Source organism: Lepisosteus oculatus, unplaced genomic scaffold (genome assembly GCF_040954835.1).
Source record: "Lepisosteus oculatus isolate fLepOcu1 unplaced genomic scaffold, fLepOcu1.hap2 HAP2_SCAFFOLD_76, whole genome shotgun sequence".
In the NCBI taxonomy this organism is placed as follows: Eukaryota; Metazoa; Chordata; class Actinopteri; order Semionotiformes; family Lepisosteidae; genus Lepisosteus; species Lepisosteus oculatus.
Window position 1 is genome coordinate 85,572 of NW_027168320.1, and position 17,865 is coordinate 103,436.

The following is a 17,865-nucleotide window of genomic DNA, read 5'->3' on the forward strand; positions in this document are numbered from 1 at the left end:
TCACTCCCTACAGCTGTAAGGCGCCTTGAAGCGTGCACCCCCAACATTCTTCTTTGCGCATCTGTGATAGGTAAACTCTTGAGCAAACTCTGAACCAGCTCTAAGGAAACTAATCCGATTAGATGTTACTTTGACTCATCATTTAAGGGACCCTTGTTAATTGGAGAAATCAATGATTTCGAATGAATTCTGTATGCGTTAAAAGACAGCTATACACAGAAAACATGCAGGACACTGCTCATGATGTTTCCCGAGCCGAAACACAGTGCGTTTTTCCAAGCCATCTGACAAAGCCCGCCCACTGAAAACTGCAGGAGATCGTGTAAAGACGTTCAAGTTTGTAACTACTGCACGCACAGGAAGCAGAATAAATTCCTCTATTCAAACTGTCAAAGGTTTGCTTTGCGAACGCTGCAGGACATCGCACAATCTCTTTTGAACAGGGACAAACGATTTCTTATGGGGCGCAGTAAGTACAGACGTTTAAAAAGCTCCACTCATGCCAATGATGCAGCATGAAGAAGCGCAACCTAAAGTTTGCATTCCTAGCACTGTTGCATTCCCCGCATCAGTAGCTAAGAGAATATAATTTACGACTCTTGTTAATGCAGTTTCAGAAACCAGACTGAAATTTCTCAAGTATATTATTTGAATCCAGATACGATTGACGTTGGGCAACAACTATTCTCTCAAAACTTTTAGATTGAAATGGGACCTTTGAGACAGGCCTGTAGTTGTTAAGAACTTGTGGATCCAAATTTGACTTCTTAAGGAGCGGTCTAAGAACCACTACCTTAAATTGATCATGTACGTTGCCTGACGCAAGCGATGCATTCATCATACTAATTATAGGTCCTGCCAGTCCTTCGAGGGAATCTTTGACTTGCTGAGTGGGGATGGGATCTAGCAAACAGGTGGTTTACTTTGTCTTACGTCTGTGTCCATGAGTCCACCATAAGAAGAAATCTGAACAGGAGTGGTGATCATGCGAGGTCACCACGGAGGAAACCACTGCTCTCCCCCCCAAAAAAACCACCACTGCCCCTCTCAAGTTTGCTAAAGACCACATGGATGTTCCACAACTCCTGGAACAATGTTCTGTGGACAGACGTGACAAAAGTTGAACTTGTTGGTAAATGTGCACAGCGTTATGTTTGGAGATAACAAAACACCGCATACCAACTCCAAAACCTCATCCCACCTGGGAAGCATGGCGGAGGCTGTACGGCTTGCAATCATCGAGGGACCGATGAATTCCGAGATGTATCAGGAAATTCTACAGCAGAATGTCAGGGTGTCTGCCTGTGATCTAAAACTCAAAAGACGCTGGGTCTTGCAACATGACAAAAACAAAGGAGTACATCAACAACAGAGTGGCTGAAACAGAAGAAATTCTGTATGTTGGGATGGCCAAGTAAGAGTCCTGACCCCAATCCCATTGAAGTGCTGTGGCGTGATCTGAAGCAGGCCATTCAGCGCAAGACATCCCAAAAATATACATGAACTGAAACAGTTTTGCATAGAGGAATAGGCCAAAATACCTCCTAACCGCTGCTCAGGTCTGACAAGCCGCTACAGAAAGTGGGGGTTGAGGTTTTTGTCATAAAGGAGGTTCCACTAGCTCCTTAATATAAGGGTTCACGTACTTTTTCCATCAATGACCTTGATTGTTTAAACCATTTGGTCAATAAAGAAACAGCAATGTCAAATGTTGGGTGTGTGTTCTTTGTTAAATCAGAATCTCTTTATTAATTATTATGACTTAGATAAAGATAAGATCACATGTTAGGAGCCATTCATGCAGAAATCCACATCATTCCGAAGGGCTGTTTACAAAAGTTTTTCTCCCAACTGTATGTGAGAGAAAAGCAGAGACGCTCACTGAGTAAGGTGGAGTTGTAGCTTTGCAAACCACAAAGACATTTGTATGCTCAAAATGGGACAGGAGCACCCCAGATGGGACTCGAACCCACAATCCCTGGCTTAGGAGGCCAGTGCCTTATCCATTAGGCCACTGGGGCACACTGGGTTGGGTCGATCACGCTGATGAAGAGCCAGTTTTTTTTTCCTTTGCTTTTTCAAAGGGATCCCCAAAATTAGGAAAGTTAGGCAGCAGAAGGTTTACTGTGACCTGAGAAGGACCGGCATCCAATCACGGTGGTACACACACACGCTCTCACTCATCTGAGCTACACGGCTACCAAGATGATCTCAGGTGCGCCGAGCTGGTACGGAACATATTGAACTGATCGACGGCGAATTGTCTCTCAGACAGGCTTTTCACCTCTGAGCTCCCTGACTGACAGTGATCAGTTAGGCAGTAAAACAGTCAGCTGCTTCTAAGCCTTAAACAGCTGCATCTCGGCGCTTCCACGGAGAGATGATTTGAAAGCCGAACATCGCCCATTGGGAACACCTTACTATCACTAGTTTAAGAGACTTTTAAGGTCTTGCAGAGGTGCCTGTCTAATAGCATGCGCTTTGCAAGCTATAGGTGTTTAGGCTGAGGCAGAATGCCTGTTAACAAAATGTTTTTCTAAAGGGGCCTCGCACTCTTTTCCAAGCAATGGTCACCATCCCCACAATGTAGTCATGTCCTAGGACGTCACCTGTTAGTCTCCATTTGTCTGCCACCAACATTTTAGGTTACGGGGTCACAACCGCACCCCGGAGAGCATAGGAGCCGTTGGCGTTCTGGCTGTGCAGATTGGGCTGAAGGTGGGGCGCTTGAATCTCGCTGTTGGAGGCCGTCTGAAACTGACCCAAGCCTTTCCCTTGAATTAAATGTAAATAAGAAATGAACCCCAGATGCACATGGAATCAATCACGTGTTTCCTTTGAGCCGTTTCAAAGACTGCTCCAGAGTTTACCTTGCACAGATGCGCAAAGATTAATGATGGGGGTGCACGCTTCCAGGCGCCTTACAACTGTAGGGACTGATTAGAGACAATTCGTAGCGTGTACTCATTTCTCTCTATTCCCCGTGTTGCAGTGGTAGGATGACATAAATTCCTGCTTCGACACGTAACGGCATTATAATCAAGTGCAGGAGCTGAGGGCTTTAGTTTTGTTTCGTTTTCCATGGCGTTCGTAAGCGCGCAAATCAAAGGCAATTCCTGCGTCTAACACGAATGTAAATGCTTTTGAAAGTGCAGTGTGGTGCAGCTTGTAAAAACCATTTGTGGTTTGTTGATGTTTTTTCTGTCTGCCAAAGTTGCATTTTGACATCCGGACTGGGGGACTTTATCATTTGAACGTGAAGCCAGCCTTAAACCCTCTGAGGCGTGTCTGTCTGCCGGCACGAATCTTGTGAAAGGTATTTTTTTTTAACGGAGAGCGACTTTAAAAAGGTTTCCGCAGCCACCTCGCACTCCGTGTTAGATTATAGGAGGAATGCGGCGACAGCGAGCTCGCTTTTGTCGTGGCCGAGTGGTTAAGTGCGTTGGGGATTCCCCGCGCAGGTTCGGAACTTGCCGACTCCGGCGTCTGCCGCACGTCGCCTTGTGCCTGCGCGGCAAAGGCGAAGTGCCGTTTCTCCTTTCCTGGTACTATAAAAACGCTAAATCGCTTGGACCCGCTGCCATTGAAAGCAATTCTTCAGATAACCACACATTTTGCGTTCGCACCTCTGGTGCTCTACTTATGCCTTTGCAAACCTAATGAATAAAGCTGAAAGAACCGACACGATATGTAGGTGCTCGTAAACCACGCAGTAAAGAACTGTTAACAGCAAGGGTTTCAGTGGGTTAACTGAGGAGAAGGCGTGATCGCTAATTGTTGACTTTTTATTTGGTGTTAGAAACACTCTTACTGTGCATGACGTGCAACAAATGTAGCCACAGAAATTGCATCACGCTTTCATGTATGCTATTGCAGACACCAACGTTGCCTAGATAGAAAACCGAAATAGCCGTGGGTTTGCTTGCTGGTCTGAAGGATCTCTCTTCGAATCTCTATCATTTGTCAATGAAAGTAAAAGGCGCTGCAATCTCATACGTTCAGAATCAAACCCGCAGCTGTTGTTCGACTTTATTTCTTGACTAATTACAACTGAGTGTCGCATGAGCAGTTACGTAAACTTGTCTGGTATATTTGAACACAAATGCCGTTCTTCAATTAAAACTAACAGTACATTGTCAGGGACATTCAGTTCTATACAAACAAGAGACAGACAAGAGAATATTTCTACCGTTCATGTGGACTACGTGTTGACTTACTGATCGGAATAATTGAAAGGTTCGGGCTCATAGCCGATGCAGTGCGTGCTAATTAGAACAGCAACGCTGAGCTCTCAGCACCGTACTGAGCCCAGGTGTTTTTCTAAAGCTGTCAGGTGCAGTTCATTTACATGAAGGAAATCTCTTACTGGGTACGATTACAATGCAGTAAGTAGCACAGACTGCTTAGGGAGTAGCCCGATGCGTTTAAAAACAACCCGAGCCAGATAGGAGTCGAACCTGCAATCTCCTGATCCGTAGTCAGACGCGTTATCCATTGCGCCACTGGCCCTGGTGTGACACTGCAGGACTGTAACCCAGTGAGATCAGCACTGCAACTAGTAAAATATTACCCCCGGTCCATTCTTTTCCAAAAGTGAGAAACACCTGTTTTCTACATTTTGTCTGTTTTAAAACCATATCTCTTTAAACCAAACCAAGAGTTTGTCTTTTGCACTGATATTCTGATTCATTTCGATTTCAAAGAAAAAAAAAAACATTATCTTCCAAAGCATCATAAAATTGTCCCTTCTTCCAGACTCTACTTCTCTCTTGTAGTAGTACAGCAGACCTTTCCAAGTGAGCAGATCACAGAGTCCGAAATGAGCTTCCTCCATCAAGCAAAGTACCTGAACATGACTCTGTCTTCATAAAAGCGCCCCTGTAATAAAGAAATTAAATCCGAAATCAAGAGGGCAGTTTCCTACTGAAGTTCAAGAAATCATCAATTTTAACCTAGCAACACATTAAAGGCTGCATCTATACAAGTACGATTCTAGAAATGCTCACCAGATTACGTTTTAAGAAAGAACTGCGCCTCAGGTTCCGCCGAGATCTTAACTCGGATGGCAGGATTCAGAGTCCGGAGTGTGGACTGATGGCGCACGGAGGGTCCATATACTGTGGATCCCTCAGTGATCTTCCGCGTATTCAAACCGCCAGCGTGTGACTCCCCTGTCACCGTCCTCTCTCCTCTGTGCAGCCGGGCCCGATTCACGGTAAAGTGAAAAAAAATATGCCCTCAACGTGAGATTTACTCTGGAGTGAGGATAGATGTTACCTTTTTATCATTGAACAGGATGTATGTGATGTGGCGACTAGGTTCAATTTTGTATCCTGTTTAAAAGATTAAGGACTGGGGTGAGCGTGATTTACCACCCTTTCAGCTAAGAACCCGACGTGCGCACCGTTTAAGCTGCATAGACTCGGTCGTTTAACTCTTCTCCATTAGCAGGGTTAAGGTTAAAGAAAAAAAACATTGCTGACTTCTTTTTTTTTTGCCAGCTGCTAGCGCTGATTAGCAAGGTTTGTATTTCATGTTTTGCAAGTTGCATCCATTTTAAGAAAAACAAGTCATGTTAAAGACAGGAAATGAATACTTGTGTTTAATTAAGTCTAGCGGTTGTCCGCTGGGATTCAGACCCAGGGTCTCCTGTTCACTAGACAGGCGCTTTAACCAACTAAGCCACGGCGCCCCGGGAGTGCTGTCCTTTTGCAGCCACTTGGACACACCACTCAGACACATCTGCATTCGGTGTGTGCTCCGCCTGCTCGCTGAGCAAGTTGCCACCTTTACATACAATAGCAACATCGACACCAAGAGAAAGGATGACAAATGGCTTTTATCTGGAACTTTTCATGTCCAAGGAGCTCAATGTGCTTTCTGTGTACAACAGGGCCACTGAACTCCACACTGGCCACTGAACCACAGCAGTGGCTTGCTGGCTTGACATCTCCCAAGGAAAATGTTGAAATCGCATGTGGAACAGGAAAATGACCCTCGAGTACGAGGGAAAAAAAAGAAAAAGATCATCTGGAGCGCGCCAACTCAGTTGGGACAGTCCAGTTCTGTTGACGAGGTGGCTGAGTGGTTAAGGCGATGGCTTGTTAATCCATTGTGCTCTGCATGTATGGGTTCGAATCCCACTCTCGTCGGTTTCCATGTCTGACATGTGTGCCCGTTCGACGTTGGCCCTCCTGTCGTTTGCTCCAGAACTAGAGCCATGCAGTTTCTAGCGGTGGCTGAACATGGTATAGTAGGCTAACATCGGTATCGAGCAGTGACAGTAACAGTATTTACGTGCCGCTGCTGCCAAGTGGCTCTGGGTTGAGACCGCGTTTTCACTTACTTGCAATGCAAACGGAGAAAGCGATTTTTGACAGTCTCTTGAGAGACTGCGCTAGGTGTTTAGGGATAGACTTTGTCAGTTCCCCCTGGGATGATGGCCTCTCAAATAGTTTGTGATTCCTCTAGACGTTTATACAGTAGAAGCCTGCTTCGTGGCTTAAATCCAAGCTAAGGAAACGAGTTAGAGGTCTGATGCAGAACTGCGAATTCAATGAACGGGAACACTACAGTACATTGCACTGTATGTGTGAGGAAAACTGCCCCCTTCTGTCCCTTGTCGACCGAACAGAGGACTGTAAAGGATACCGCCAAGAAACTTTAGGATGCTGGTTGGAATACAGCTCCAAAGAAGCCCCTTTGGGTGTTATGTCATCAAAAAGTAAGAACAGCGAATCTCCCTTTGATCAAAAGCGCAACAGAACTGTTTTCCGTGGAGCAGCTTTCAGACCCGTAGACCTGTTTTATTTGTAGGGCAGGGCGCATTCCCAAACGCGAATCTCCTGTTTTAGAAATGCTTTGGGCGGCGTGAAGTGAAAATAAGAAATGGGCTCCAGATGCACATGGAAGCAATCAAGTGTTTCATCCGAGCTGTTTCAACGACTGCTCAAGAGCTTTCCTTTCACAGAGGCGCAACGATTAATGATGGGGGTGCACCCTTCAATGCGCCTTCCCAGTGGGCATTGATTCGTCGAATATACGTATATTTATGGCGAAAATACGGCTATACGTATATATACGTCGCCTCAACGTATAATCAACGTCGAATTGCAACCGTAAAATCGACGACATGAATAAACGCATATATAACATCGAAAACACATCTAACACAGTGCCTGAGGCTTTTTACTGTATGTATCGTGTGTGCCGCAACTAGGAGTATACGGCACTCTGCACAGTGTACGAAGTAAATTATTTTCGCAGTAATTAATTTATTATATTTACTATATTTATTATACACGTGTAAATTAATTACTGCGAAAATAATTTACTTCGTACACTGTGCAGAGATTCTAGACGAATTGCAGACCACATTTAGACGTCTAAGGTATGCGTTTAATAGATGCAGCCATTCAAAATGCGCGGTAAAAACCCGCGGTACAGTAACCTACCCACAAGCCACCGCGGGGCACCGGAGGGTACCGCAGGACAAGTGATTGGCTGGCCAAAATGACCGACAGGGGCACTCGTGGTGCATTGGTTGGTAGTGCAAAGATTTAATCATTTAATGTCTTTGCTGTCCACATTTTAATCCGCTTAGTTTTGAATATTTATATGGATTTTACCACTAAAGGGAAATTTTAGTAGCTGAGCATAAAAAGAAGAGGAGCATAACGCATCTGAAGGTCATAAACGATATTAATTTAGGAACATAAACATTACTGTATGTATGTAAACTGTACTGTGTATGGCTGGTCTTGGTAGTTTAAAGAAAAAATACACACCAGTCTTCCATTTCTCCCTAAACATTTTAAGCATGAAAGTTTTATGAAACGGTACCCAAATATGCGATTGCTGTATAGAATGAATTTTAATTAAAAAAAATTATTTAACACGAACATTAAGCTGTTTACATCTTCCGCCTGAGAACAGTCACCCGTTGCTACCCAACGCAGAATGGTGATTGGCTGACACCATCTGACACCCCTCTGATTGGAGAAAAAAGACGTGCTGGTGTGCTATACCAGGAAGAGGATTTCTTTCAATTCTAAACGTGTATTTTAAAAGTTTAAGAAGTAAAAACCTTACAGCGTACACAGATTTCTAAACTGATCAGGATCGTTATCTTTGTCTCATGCATAATAATGTTCACCGCTCTGTCCAGCAAATTAATAATAAACTTTATTTTATATAGCTTTTTAAACGAATAAGTAATTAGATTGCTCATAAACCTAATCACTTGCTTTTTCTTTTTATTTAGGCGCAGATTTCAACTATAGATCGTATTATTAATAACCATAATAACAACCAACCAACAAAAACATCCATATAAACATAATACCAACCAAAAACATAGATAACAACCACAATACAAAATCAAATAATCAAACCATTTTACTCTCGCAAAGTCCTCCAATTATCATAATCCCGCCCCTTATGCAAAACCAAACCTTCCTCCCATCCCAGTTTATCCTGTTTATCATAAACAAAATCAACCTCAATTTTCAACATAAAGCATTACACAAAATCAATACCTCAACACTCCATACTCAACAACGATAATTCACAAACAGCCAGAAAATGTAACTACACATTCCCAAACAGACCTAATTTCCATAGCCCCGCCCCTTATGCAAAACCAACATCCCTCCCCTGTTCTCTCTCTCCCCTGGCGGTTGTAATTGTTTTTATTTTCAAATAAATTTTAGCAAAGTCATGTATTTTAAAAATCTTAAGATTTTTATATTTATGTCTTTATTTAGTGGTTTCATTAGTGACAAAGGCTAAACTTTCTTGGAAAAATGTCTTTTATGTAAACCATGTTTGCTATTAATTCATTCAGGGCTAAAATATGTTCATTGTCTTCTAATGAAAGAAGGGTTCCTTTCGCCGTAGTCGGGAGCCTAGCCTTTAACTAGTAAGTACTGTATTTACTGGGTTTTTGAGGGGGGGTGTCTTTCGCTGGAAATCTCGCCTCCTACTTTGAAAATACCCGTGAAACCGTTTCAATTCGTCACAGCCAGCACTCCTGCAGAGAGGGGGGTTGTACTTGCAGTGTATACAGTACACGCGTTATGCTCTTCGTTAATGTAAATAATTACTGCGAAAATAATTTACTTCGTACACAGTGCAGAGATTCTAGACGAATTGCAGACCACATTTAGACGTCTAAGGTATGCGTTTAATAGACGAATATTATACGTCTTTTGCCCACTGTGCTGCCCTCTTGATTTCGGATTTAATTTCTTTATTACAGGGGCGCTTTTATGAAGACAGCGTCATGTTCAGGTACTTTGCTTGATGGAGGAAGCTCATTTCGGACTCTGTGATCTGCTCACCTGGAAAGGTCTGCTGTACTACTACAAGAGAGAAGTAGAGTCTGGAAGAAGGGACAATTTTATGATGCTTTGGAAGATAATGTTTTAAAACAGACAAAATGTAGAAAACAGGTGTTTCTCACTTTTGGAAAAGAATGGACCGGGGGTAATATTTTACTAGTTGCAGTGCTGATCTCACTGGGTTACAGTCCTGCAGTATCACACTGGATAACGCGTCTGACTAGGGATCAGGAGATTGTAGGTTCGACTCCTGCCTGGCTCGGGTTGTTTTTAAATGCATCGGGCTACTCCCTAAGTAGTCTGTGCTACTTACTGCATTGTAATAGTACCCAGTAAGAGATTTCCTTCATGTAAATGAACTGCACCTGACAGCTTTAGAAAAACACCTGGGCTCAGTACGGTGCTGAGAGCTCAGCTTTGCTGTTCTAATTAGCATGCACTGCATCGGCTATGAACCCGAACTTTTCAATTATTCCGATCAGTAAGTCAACACGTAGTCCACATGAAAGGTAGAAATATTATCTTGTCTGTCTCTTGTTTGTATAGAACTGAATGTCCCTGACAATGTACTGTTAGTTTTAATTGAAGAACGGCATTTTTGTTCAAATATACCAGACAAGTTTACGTAACTGCTCATGCGACACTCAGTTGTAATTAGTCAAGAAATAAAGTCGAACAACAGCTGCGGGTTTCATTCTGAACGTATGAAATTGCAGCGCCTTTTACTTCCATTGACAAATGATAGAGATTCGAAGAGAGATCCTTCAGACCAGCAAGCAAACCCACGGCTATTTCGGTTTTCTATCTAGGCAACGTTGGTGTCTGCGATAGCATACATGAAAGCGTGATGCAATTTCTGTGGCTACATTTGTTGCACGTCATGCACAGTAAGAGTGTTTCTAACACCAAATACAAAGTCAACAATTAGCGATCACGCCTTCTCCTCAGTTAACCCACTGAAACCTTTGCTGTTAACAGTTCTTTACTGCGTGCTTTACGAGCACCTACATATTGTGTCGGTTCTTTCAGCTTTATTCATTAGGTTTTCAAAGGCATAAGTAGAGCACCAGAGGTGCGAACGCAAAATGTGTGGTTATCTGAAGAATTTATTTCCACGACAGCAGAGCCAAGCGATTTAGCGTTCTTTTAGTACCAGGAAAGGAGAAGCAGCACTTCGTCTTTGCCGCGCAGGCACAAGGCGACATACGGCAGACGCCGTAGTCGGCAGGATTCAAATCTGCGCAGGGAGTCCCCAATTGATTTTGAATCCATCGCCTTAATCACTCGGCCACGACTACAGCGAGCTCGCCGCCGCCGCATTCCTCCTATAATCTAACACGGAGTGCGAGGTGGCTACGGAAACTTTTTCAAAGTCGCTCTCAGTTAAAAAAAAAAACCTTTCACAAAATACGTGCCGGCAGACAGACACGCCTCAGAGGGTTTAAGGCTGGCTTCACGTTCAAATGATAAAGTCTCCCCGTCTGGATGTCAAAATGCAACTTTGGCAGACAGAAAAACATCAACAAACCACAAATGTGGACAAGGATTTTACAAGCTGCACCACACTGCACTTTCAAAAGCATTTACATTCGTGTTAGACGCAGGAATTGCCTTTGATTTGCGTGCTTACGAACGCCATGGAAAACGAAACAAAACAAAAGCCCTCAGCTCCTGCACTTGATTATAATGCCATTACGTGTCGAAGCAGTAATTTACGTAATTTACTGCCTGAAAAAAAAACAGTAAAATGTTTGAGTGCCTATAGAGTTTCTATTTTTATTTTCTTGAGAAAAGTTGATACCATTTCCTGGACACCCTGTCCCCCATCAGTGCGCGGTGCCCGGGGAAAAATCTGTAGGGGGGCGTCTGAAATTCTGAGGGGGGGGGGTGATATTTCGGTTGAAACGGAGCTGTAGGGTGCAGCTACCCAAATGAAATCTCGCAGCTATGCCATTAATTAGTGCTTCATGATAGAAGATAACGACTAGCAATCTGGTATTTGCGATGAAGTTCAGTTTCACATTTTTCGTCACTCTCACGGTTTGTATTGCCTGGAGCGAAAAGTACCATAAGCGTTCATTTTTGCAGCTACATGGACGTTCTGAATCGTTAAGAAAAAAATGTTGTAAAACCAACAGAAAGCACAGACTGCTATAACTAGTCCTAGTTATATAAAGATTTTAAGTATAATGATAAACTACTGCAAGGAATCGGTCCACCTGAGCAAACAGGATCGTAATGTTGACACTCAATAACGACACTGATATGTGCAGTTCCTGGACGGATAGCCCTCCTGCCCATCAAACAGACTGAGTGACTGTTCGTGTCATTTAGTGTTGTCTGACCATTGACCAAGTACAACTATTTTTTTAGGGCGCAAATTAAGTTAGGTAAATCTTTTTGCCCAAAACTGAAGGGGCAACACTCCTCCCTCCCCCCGTGATGCCAGGCCTGTCCCCATCCTATTCCATAATGTCATTATATATAATACCATACAACAGTACGATCCTTACTAACTGCATGCGTTAAAATTGCACATCAGCACATAGCAGGGGGCACATAGCCGTGATGTATTATCAATGTTAAATTTCAACCATAATATCGACAACATTAATAAACGCATACGTTGAGAAAATATCGAACCCAGCATATTTTCCGGTTATATACCACAATGCATTGCTAGTATTCGTTGGTCACCATTTTGGACACGTTTTTCAAACGTAGAAGTATATCCGCAAATATCTCAGCAATCCTCTTTTGACGAGTAAGTATGAACAATAATAATACTATCTGAATACACACAGATCTTTCTTAATATTATTTTGATTAAAATAGTACGTGAATAAGCAAAAAATGGCACATAAAAATAGTGTGAATGGGGAAGATGGCACAAAATCGTTTTGCCATTTCTCTATTCTTATTCTATGTTGTACTTTCAAACTTTAGGTACTCTTTAATTAGGACAGACTTTATTGCTCAACTGCTATGATGCAAGCCAAATTTTATACATTTATTTCAGCTTTGAGCTTTCAGCTTTGACCAACCTTGAACTCACCGGCCGTGGTTAACGCGTGTTGGATTTTAACGGGCTCTGTGTGTTCGATGTACATAAGCCACTGAATGCTGGGTGTAGAAAATCGTTTTTGCTGGTGGTGGTAATTGTCATGGGGTAGCAACGCTATCGTCTCTTCCTGTAAAAACATAAGTCTGAACATGGCCATGCAGACACTAGCGATGGTCACAAACTGAAAGGGGTCGATGCACACAACGCAGGCGGCCCCTGACTCAGTCACGCGTGTCTGTCTGGTCATATTCATGACCTCGTCCCAAAACCTGACACAGCCTTCTCTTAGAATTGCCACATCCAACTGGCAGTAACGTTTCAACTCTCTCTGTAAGTTAAACACACTTCCCTTGCATTCTTCATACCAAACCAAAAACTCGGCTTTCTCCCTCGGCAGCATGTAGTTAACGCCGTAAAGTTCTGGCGGCGGCATCGGGCTGACATAATTTTGGTTTTCTGAAGTGTTCATCAAGTGTGGAAAATGACCCTTACCCCCGGGGAACCCCATGGCGGCCGACAGTTTGCTTAATTTCATAGGTAGAAAGTTTAAAGAATCGATAAATCTGATGTTCAGAGCTTTTACGGTCATACACATTATCTTACCACCCTGATTAATTAGTTCAACGTCCATCTTTTCATCTTACAACTGTCTGATTACTAGGTAATTGTCATATCCCTTGCCATTGTGCGATATGAATGTATGGTTTTTGAAACGTCTATCGATAAATTTACACACAAAATCCTTTAGACAAGTTTCACCATAAAATTCCCAGCTTCGTTTATTGTTAATATGAAGGGCATGGATGTAATTTGGTATGTGTGTCCCCGTTTCTTGCATGCATTCAAAGTAAAAAAAAATGTACTTGTTTGAAATTTTGGGGTTGTCCAAAGGCAGTATGTACAGTAGCACAAATGTGTGTCAGGGGTGTCGATCACGTTGTTACAATGCGAGCACAGTTTCTCTTTACATTTGTGACTAGAGAGGTTATAAACCTCACATTTCTCACAAAAGACCCTGCGCTCACACTTACTAACACCCGTCGCTGCATTCCGAAAGTGTCTCGCCAAACATTGAGAGCTACGACAAAAGACCTTACAGGCCGGGCAATTCTGAATTTCTGCATCAATTTCGCAACACTGGGGATCTAAACAGGTTTTACAAGCTTTAACACAGGCGTGTGCGTTCTTGTGGCTATACGCCGCATGGTAGTTAGTGCAAAAATATGCCGCCCCCACAAAAGCTTTAATATTTAAAACCCCATAAAAATGCTCTTCATGCAGTAGAACAAAAAGTATTTTAGAATTAGGTGGTGTGGGCCCCGTTGTAAAATATTTTCAATCACCCTGGTCGTGGTACAAAATTTTAATGACCACCTTTAAATGTTTTTCAAAAGCGGTAATGTCTGACAAACTCATTTTCTGATTCTCTGAAAAACCCAACTCTTTGTGCATTCGTTTAGCGCCCTGTAACATTTCCCCATTGGTACAACCTTCATTCAACAAACCGTACACACTCCTGGTGAAACACAGATTACCGCCCGTGTAATGTAAGTCGATAAGGTGCGCTTTTTTCTGAGCAATTACCCAGAACGGATTTAAATCTTCGACGGGCACCCCCCTGCATATTCCTAACTATCGTCACCACTAATCGGAGGCTGTCATCGGTGAGAATTTCTGTGTGGCTCTGTAAGAGGTCTGAGATGTGGCTTAAAAAATCAGCAGCATTTAATTCTCCGGGTTGTCTCCTGCGTGAGAACAAGGGTTTGTTAAAACCACCCGCAGTCAAACGCAGCTGTACAAAATCATTCGCCCCGATGTTTGGAGAAAGTTCATCCAATATTCTCTGGACTGCACCATGCACATGTTTAGTCATTTATCCCGGTGGGTCTTCGCCAGTGCACCATGAAATAGCATTATCAGGTAACGAAATCCAGAGGTTAGATCAGCATCTTCTTTAGAAAAAACGTCTAAGAGTCTAGCGGCGTAAACCTGGATCGGTTTTGGAAACACTGAATGTACACTTGCTAAAGCGGCTCTTAGATTCTCTAAACCCCGCTTTTTATCCACCTCATTAGTGCCCACCTTTGATACTAACTGTGCAATATACCGCACTGAGTCTCCCACATCACCAAACACCAAGTCTTTAGGCGTGTTATTATTTCTCTCCGAAGGCTTGACACGTTTGGTTTTGGTCAGTGTCTTAACAGCCGTCTCCGATGCAGTCACCACCTTAGGGTCCGACGTTTCCACCACACTTTTTTCACCGCTCGTCGATACAGCTGCTGTGTGAAAAACGCCACATATGTGGCACATCCTTACACAAAGAGCTGCGGGTGAATGGAACAAGTTACCCGGACATGTTGTTACACCGGTTTCCTTTAAGACTGTGGTGGTGCTACTGGTATGGCGGCATGGTTAACGGCATACAGACCCCTGGCACAGACCACTTGTGTCAGGGGTCTGTATGCCGTTCCCAAAATCCACCTGCTGGATTTTGGCAACTTCAGGACGAGTGGGAATTTTCTCCTATCTGTCAATTCTGTTTTGTTTTGGAGACTCTTGGCTGCCTATGTTGAACAGTGCAGCGTGAAGGAAACATTTTCCAAAACTGTGTCAACTCAAAAGTTGTAAGAAAACCTCTCCAGCTGCTTTAACTCTCTTCATTTTTGTCATTTAATGTGACACTCGATGTATAACTGGAGCCTCACATATGCAAATGGTGAGGCTCCAGATCGACACCCAGTTCGACACCACTTTACAGTATATGACAAAAGCATGGCAGACTGTGCCGGACCGGCAGATAACTTCTGCTTATTTTTACCATATTAAACATTGGAAATCCAACCACTTGCATTTGTGACACTTGATTTTGGCTCCACCTAAGACACTCTTAAATCTTCAAACACTTTTCTCTTCTCCCGCAACACTCTTGTCTGTCGGCACTATGTGGCTGCGTTGCATGACAACCCATCTCACCACGGAAAGGAACCTAACAGCTTTGGTAAGAGAGGAGAAAAGGACCTGGCCTGTACGGGGCTCAAACCCGTGACCTTGGCGTTATTAGCACCACGCTCTAACCAGCTGAGCTAACCGGCCTCATGACATCAATCCTCTCTGTGCTGCAAAAAATCGATCTCAGGGAATTTCTTTTGCCCTCCTTTGAATAGAAAGCCGTGTAATTCAGTGTATGGGCTTTCTCGTGCAGTTTCATGGTTCTTGTAACCCAAATCCTACACTGGCCTGAAGTGCCCCCCCATTTCACAGCATTTTTCAGCTGATTTAAAATGTACCTAAAGGAGAAGCATTATTGAAGACCATCAATTACCAAGAGCTTTTGTCAAAGGTTTTGGTGGTCATTTTTAATGACCACAGAGCGCTGTGACCTCGGTTTTACATCTCATCCAAAAGACAGCGCCCTTTTACAACACAGCATCTCCGTCACTATACTGGGGCATTAGGACCCGCACAGACCTCAGGGTGAGTGCCCCCCCGCCGACACCATTAACACCGCTTCCAGCTGGAAGCTTTGTTTTTCCCTGTAGCTCACCCTCATTCGGGTACTGACCTGGCTCGCACCTACTTAGCTTCAGTGGGTTTGCAGTTGCGAGTTGCAAGGGGATGCAAGTGATGGAGCTGCTCGCTGCAAAAGCCACTGCATTGACCGGGAATCGAACCCGAGCCTCCCACGTGGCAGGCATGAAGTCTACCACTGAACCACCAATGCTCAGTGCCTGAGCCTTCAAAAAAGACGGTTTTTTGGTGCTCTGTGCAAAACGCGTCGACATCTGCTTCCAGCTGCAAAATGTCATTCGCGGACGCTGAAGAACTTATTTCCAAGGCAGCGGGTTTAAGCGATTGGGCGTTTTAAAACCACCAGAAACAGCAAGGAGGCGCGCTTCTTTGCTTGCGCCGGAACACACCGACTGGAGGCGGACAACGTAGTCGGCAGGATTCGAACCTGCGCGGGGAGACCCCAATGGATTTCTAGTCCATCGCCTTAACCACTCGGCCACGACTACAGCAAGCCCCACCGCCGCTGCGTTCTTGCTACAATCTTACCTGGATCGCGAGCCGCCGGCGGAAGCCTATTTCAAAGTCGTTCTCCGTTTCAAAAAAACATTTCCAAAATACAAGCCTTGCAGACAGACACGCCTCAGAGGACTTAAGGGTGGCTTCATGTCGGAATGATAAAGTCTCCCCGTCCGGACATGAAAATGCCACTTTGTTACACACAAAAAAAGAATCAACAACAGAGAAATGCCCGCAAGCATTTGAAAAGCCGCACCACTCCGCACTTGAAATAGCTCTTACATTAGTGGTAGACGCAGGAATCGCCTTTTTATTTACGCTCTTACCAACGCGATGGAAAGCAAAACAAAGCAAAGCAGAGCAAAACAAAACGAACAAACGAAAACCCTCACGTCCCGAACTTGCATATAACGCCGTTACGTGCCCAAGCGGTATTGTACGTCATCCTAGCACTGCACCCCGAGGCGTACGGTATATGGGAACGAGCACACGCCACGAATCGTCTCGAATCGCTCCCTACAGCTGTAAGGCGCCTTAAAGCATGCACCCCCAATATTCTTCTTTGCGCATCTGTGAAAGGTAAACTCTTGAGCAAACTCTGAACCAGCTCTAAGGAAACTAATCCGATTAGACGTTACTTTGACTCATCCTTTAAGGGACCCTTGTTAATTGGAGAAATCAATGATTTCGAATGAATTCTGTATGCGTTAAAAGACAGCTATACACAGAAAACATGCAGGACACTGCTCATGATGTTTCCCGAGCCGAAACACAGTGCGTTTTTCCAAGCCATTTGACAAAGCCCGCCCACTGAAAACTGCAGCAGATCGTGTAAAGGCGTTCAACTTTGTAACTACTGCACGCACAGGAAGCAGAATAAATTCCTCTTTTCAAACTGTCAAAGGTTTGCTGCAGGACATCGCACAATCTCTTTTGAATGGGGACAAACGATTTCTTATGGGGCGCAGTAAGTACAGACGTTTATAAAGCTCCACTCATGCCGACGATGCAGCATGAAGAAGTGCAACCTAACGTTTGACAGACAAAAGCCGGGCGCCGCCACGAGCAATACGAAATCAAACTGACAGCACACGGCGTTTCGCGCTGACTCAAAAGTGATCTCGACAGACGATGTTCTCTGCATAAAGCTGAAAGAGCTAAAGAGCGTTTCTGTTGAGACGTAACCCAGTGGGCAAAAGACGTATAATATACGTCTAATAAACGCATATCTTAGACGTCTAAATGTGGTCTACAATTCGTCTAGAATGAAATTCTAATATACGTCTAAAGTTAAACGTCAATTATACGTCTATATTTAGACGTTCATTATACATAAATGGTTGGAGTTCTATTATACGGATAAATTTAGAGGACTATTATACATATATGGTTGGAGTTCCGGATTACTTTAGAGGTCTATTATACGTATAT

At 43.7% G+C, this 17,865-nt stretch overlaps 3 non-coding genes across 3 annotated transcripts; all 3 read right to left on the reverse strand.

The window, feature by feature from the left end:
- Positions 1-1,948: 1,948 nt before the first annotated feature.
- Positions 1,949-2,021, reverse strand: trnar-ccu (transfer RNA arginine (anticodon CCU)). The gene has a single exon. It is a non-coding gene; the product is annotated as a tRNA-Arg (tRNA).
- Positions 2,022-15,427: 13,406 nt separating this feature from the next.
- On the reverse strand, positions 15,428-15,501 carry trnai-aau (transfer RNA isoleucine (anticodon AAU)). Its single transcript has one exon. It is a non-coding gene; the product is annotated as a tRNA-Ile (tRNA).
- Positions 15,502-16,342: 841 nt separating this feature from the next.
- trnas-aga (transfer RNA serine (anticodon AGA)) lies at positions 16,343-16,424 on the reverse strand. The gene has a single exon. It is a non-coding gene; the product is annotated as a tRNA-Ser (tRNA).
- Positions 16,425-17,865: the final 1,441 nt, after the last annotated feature.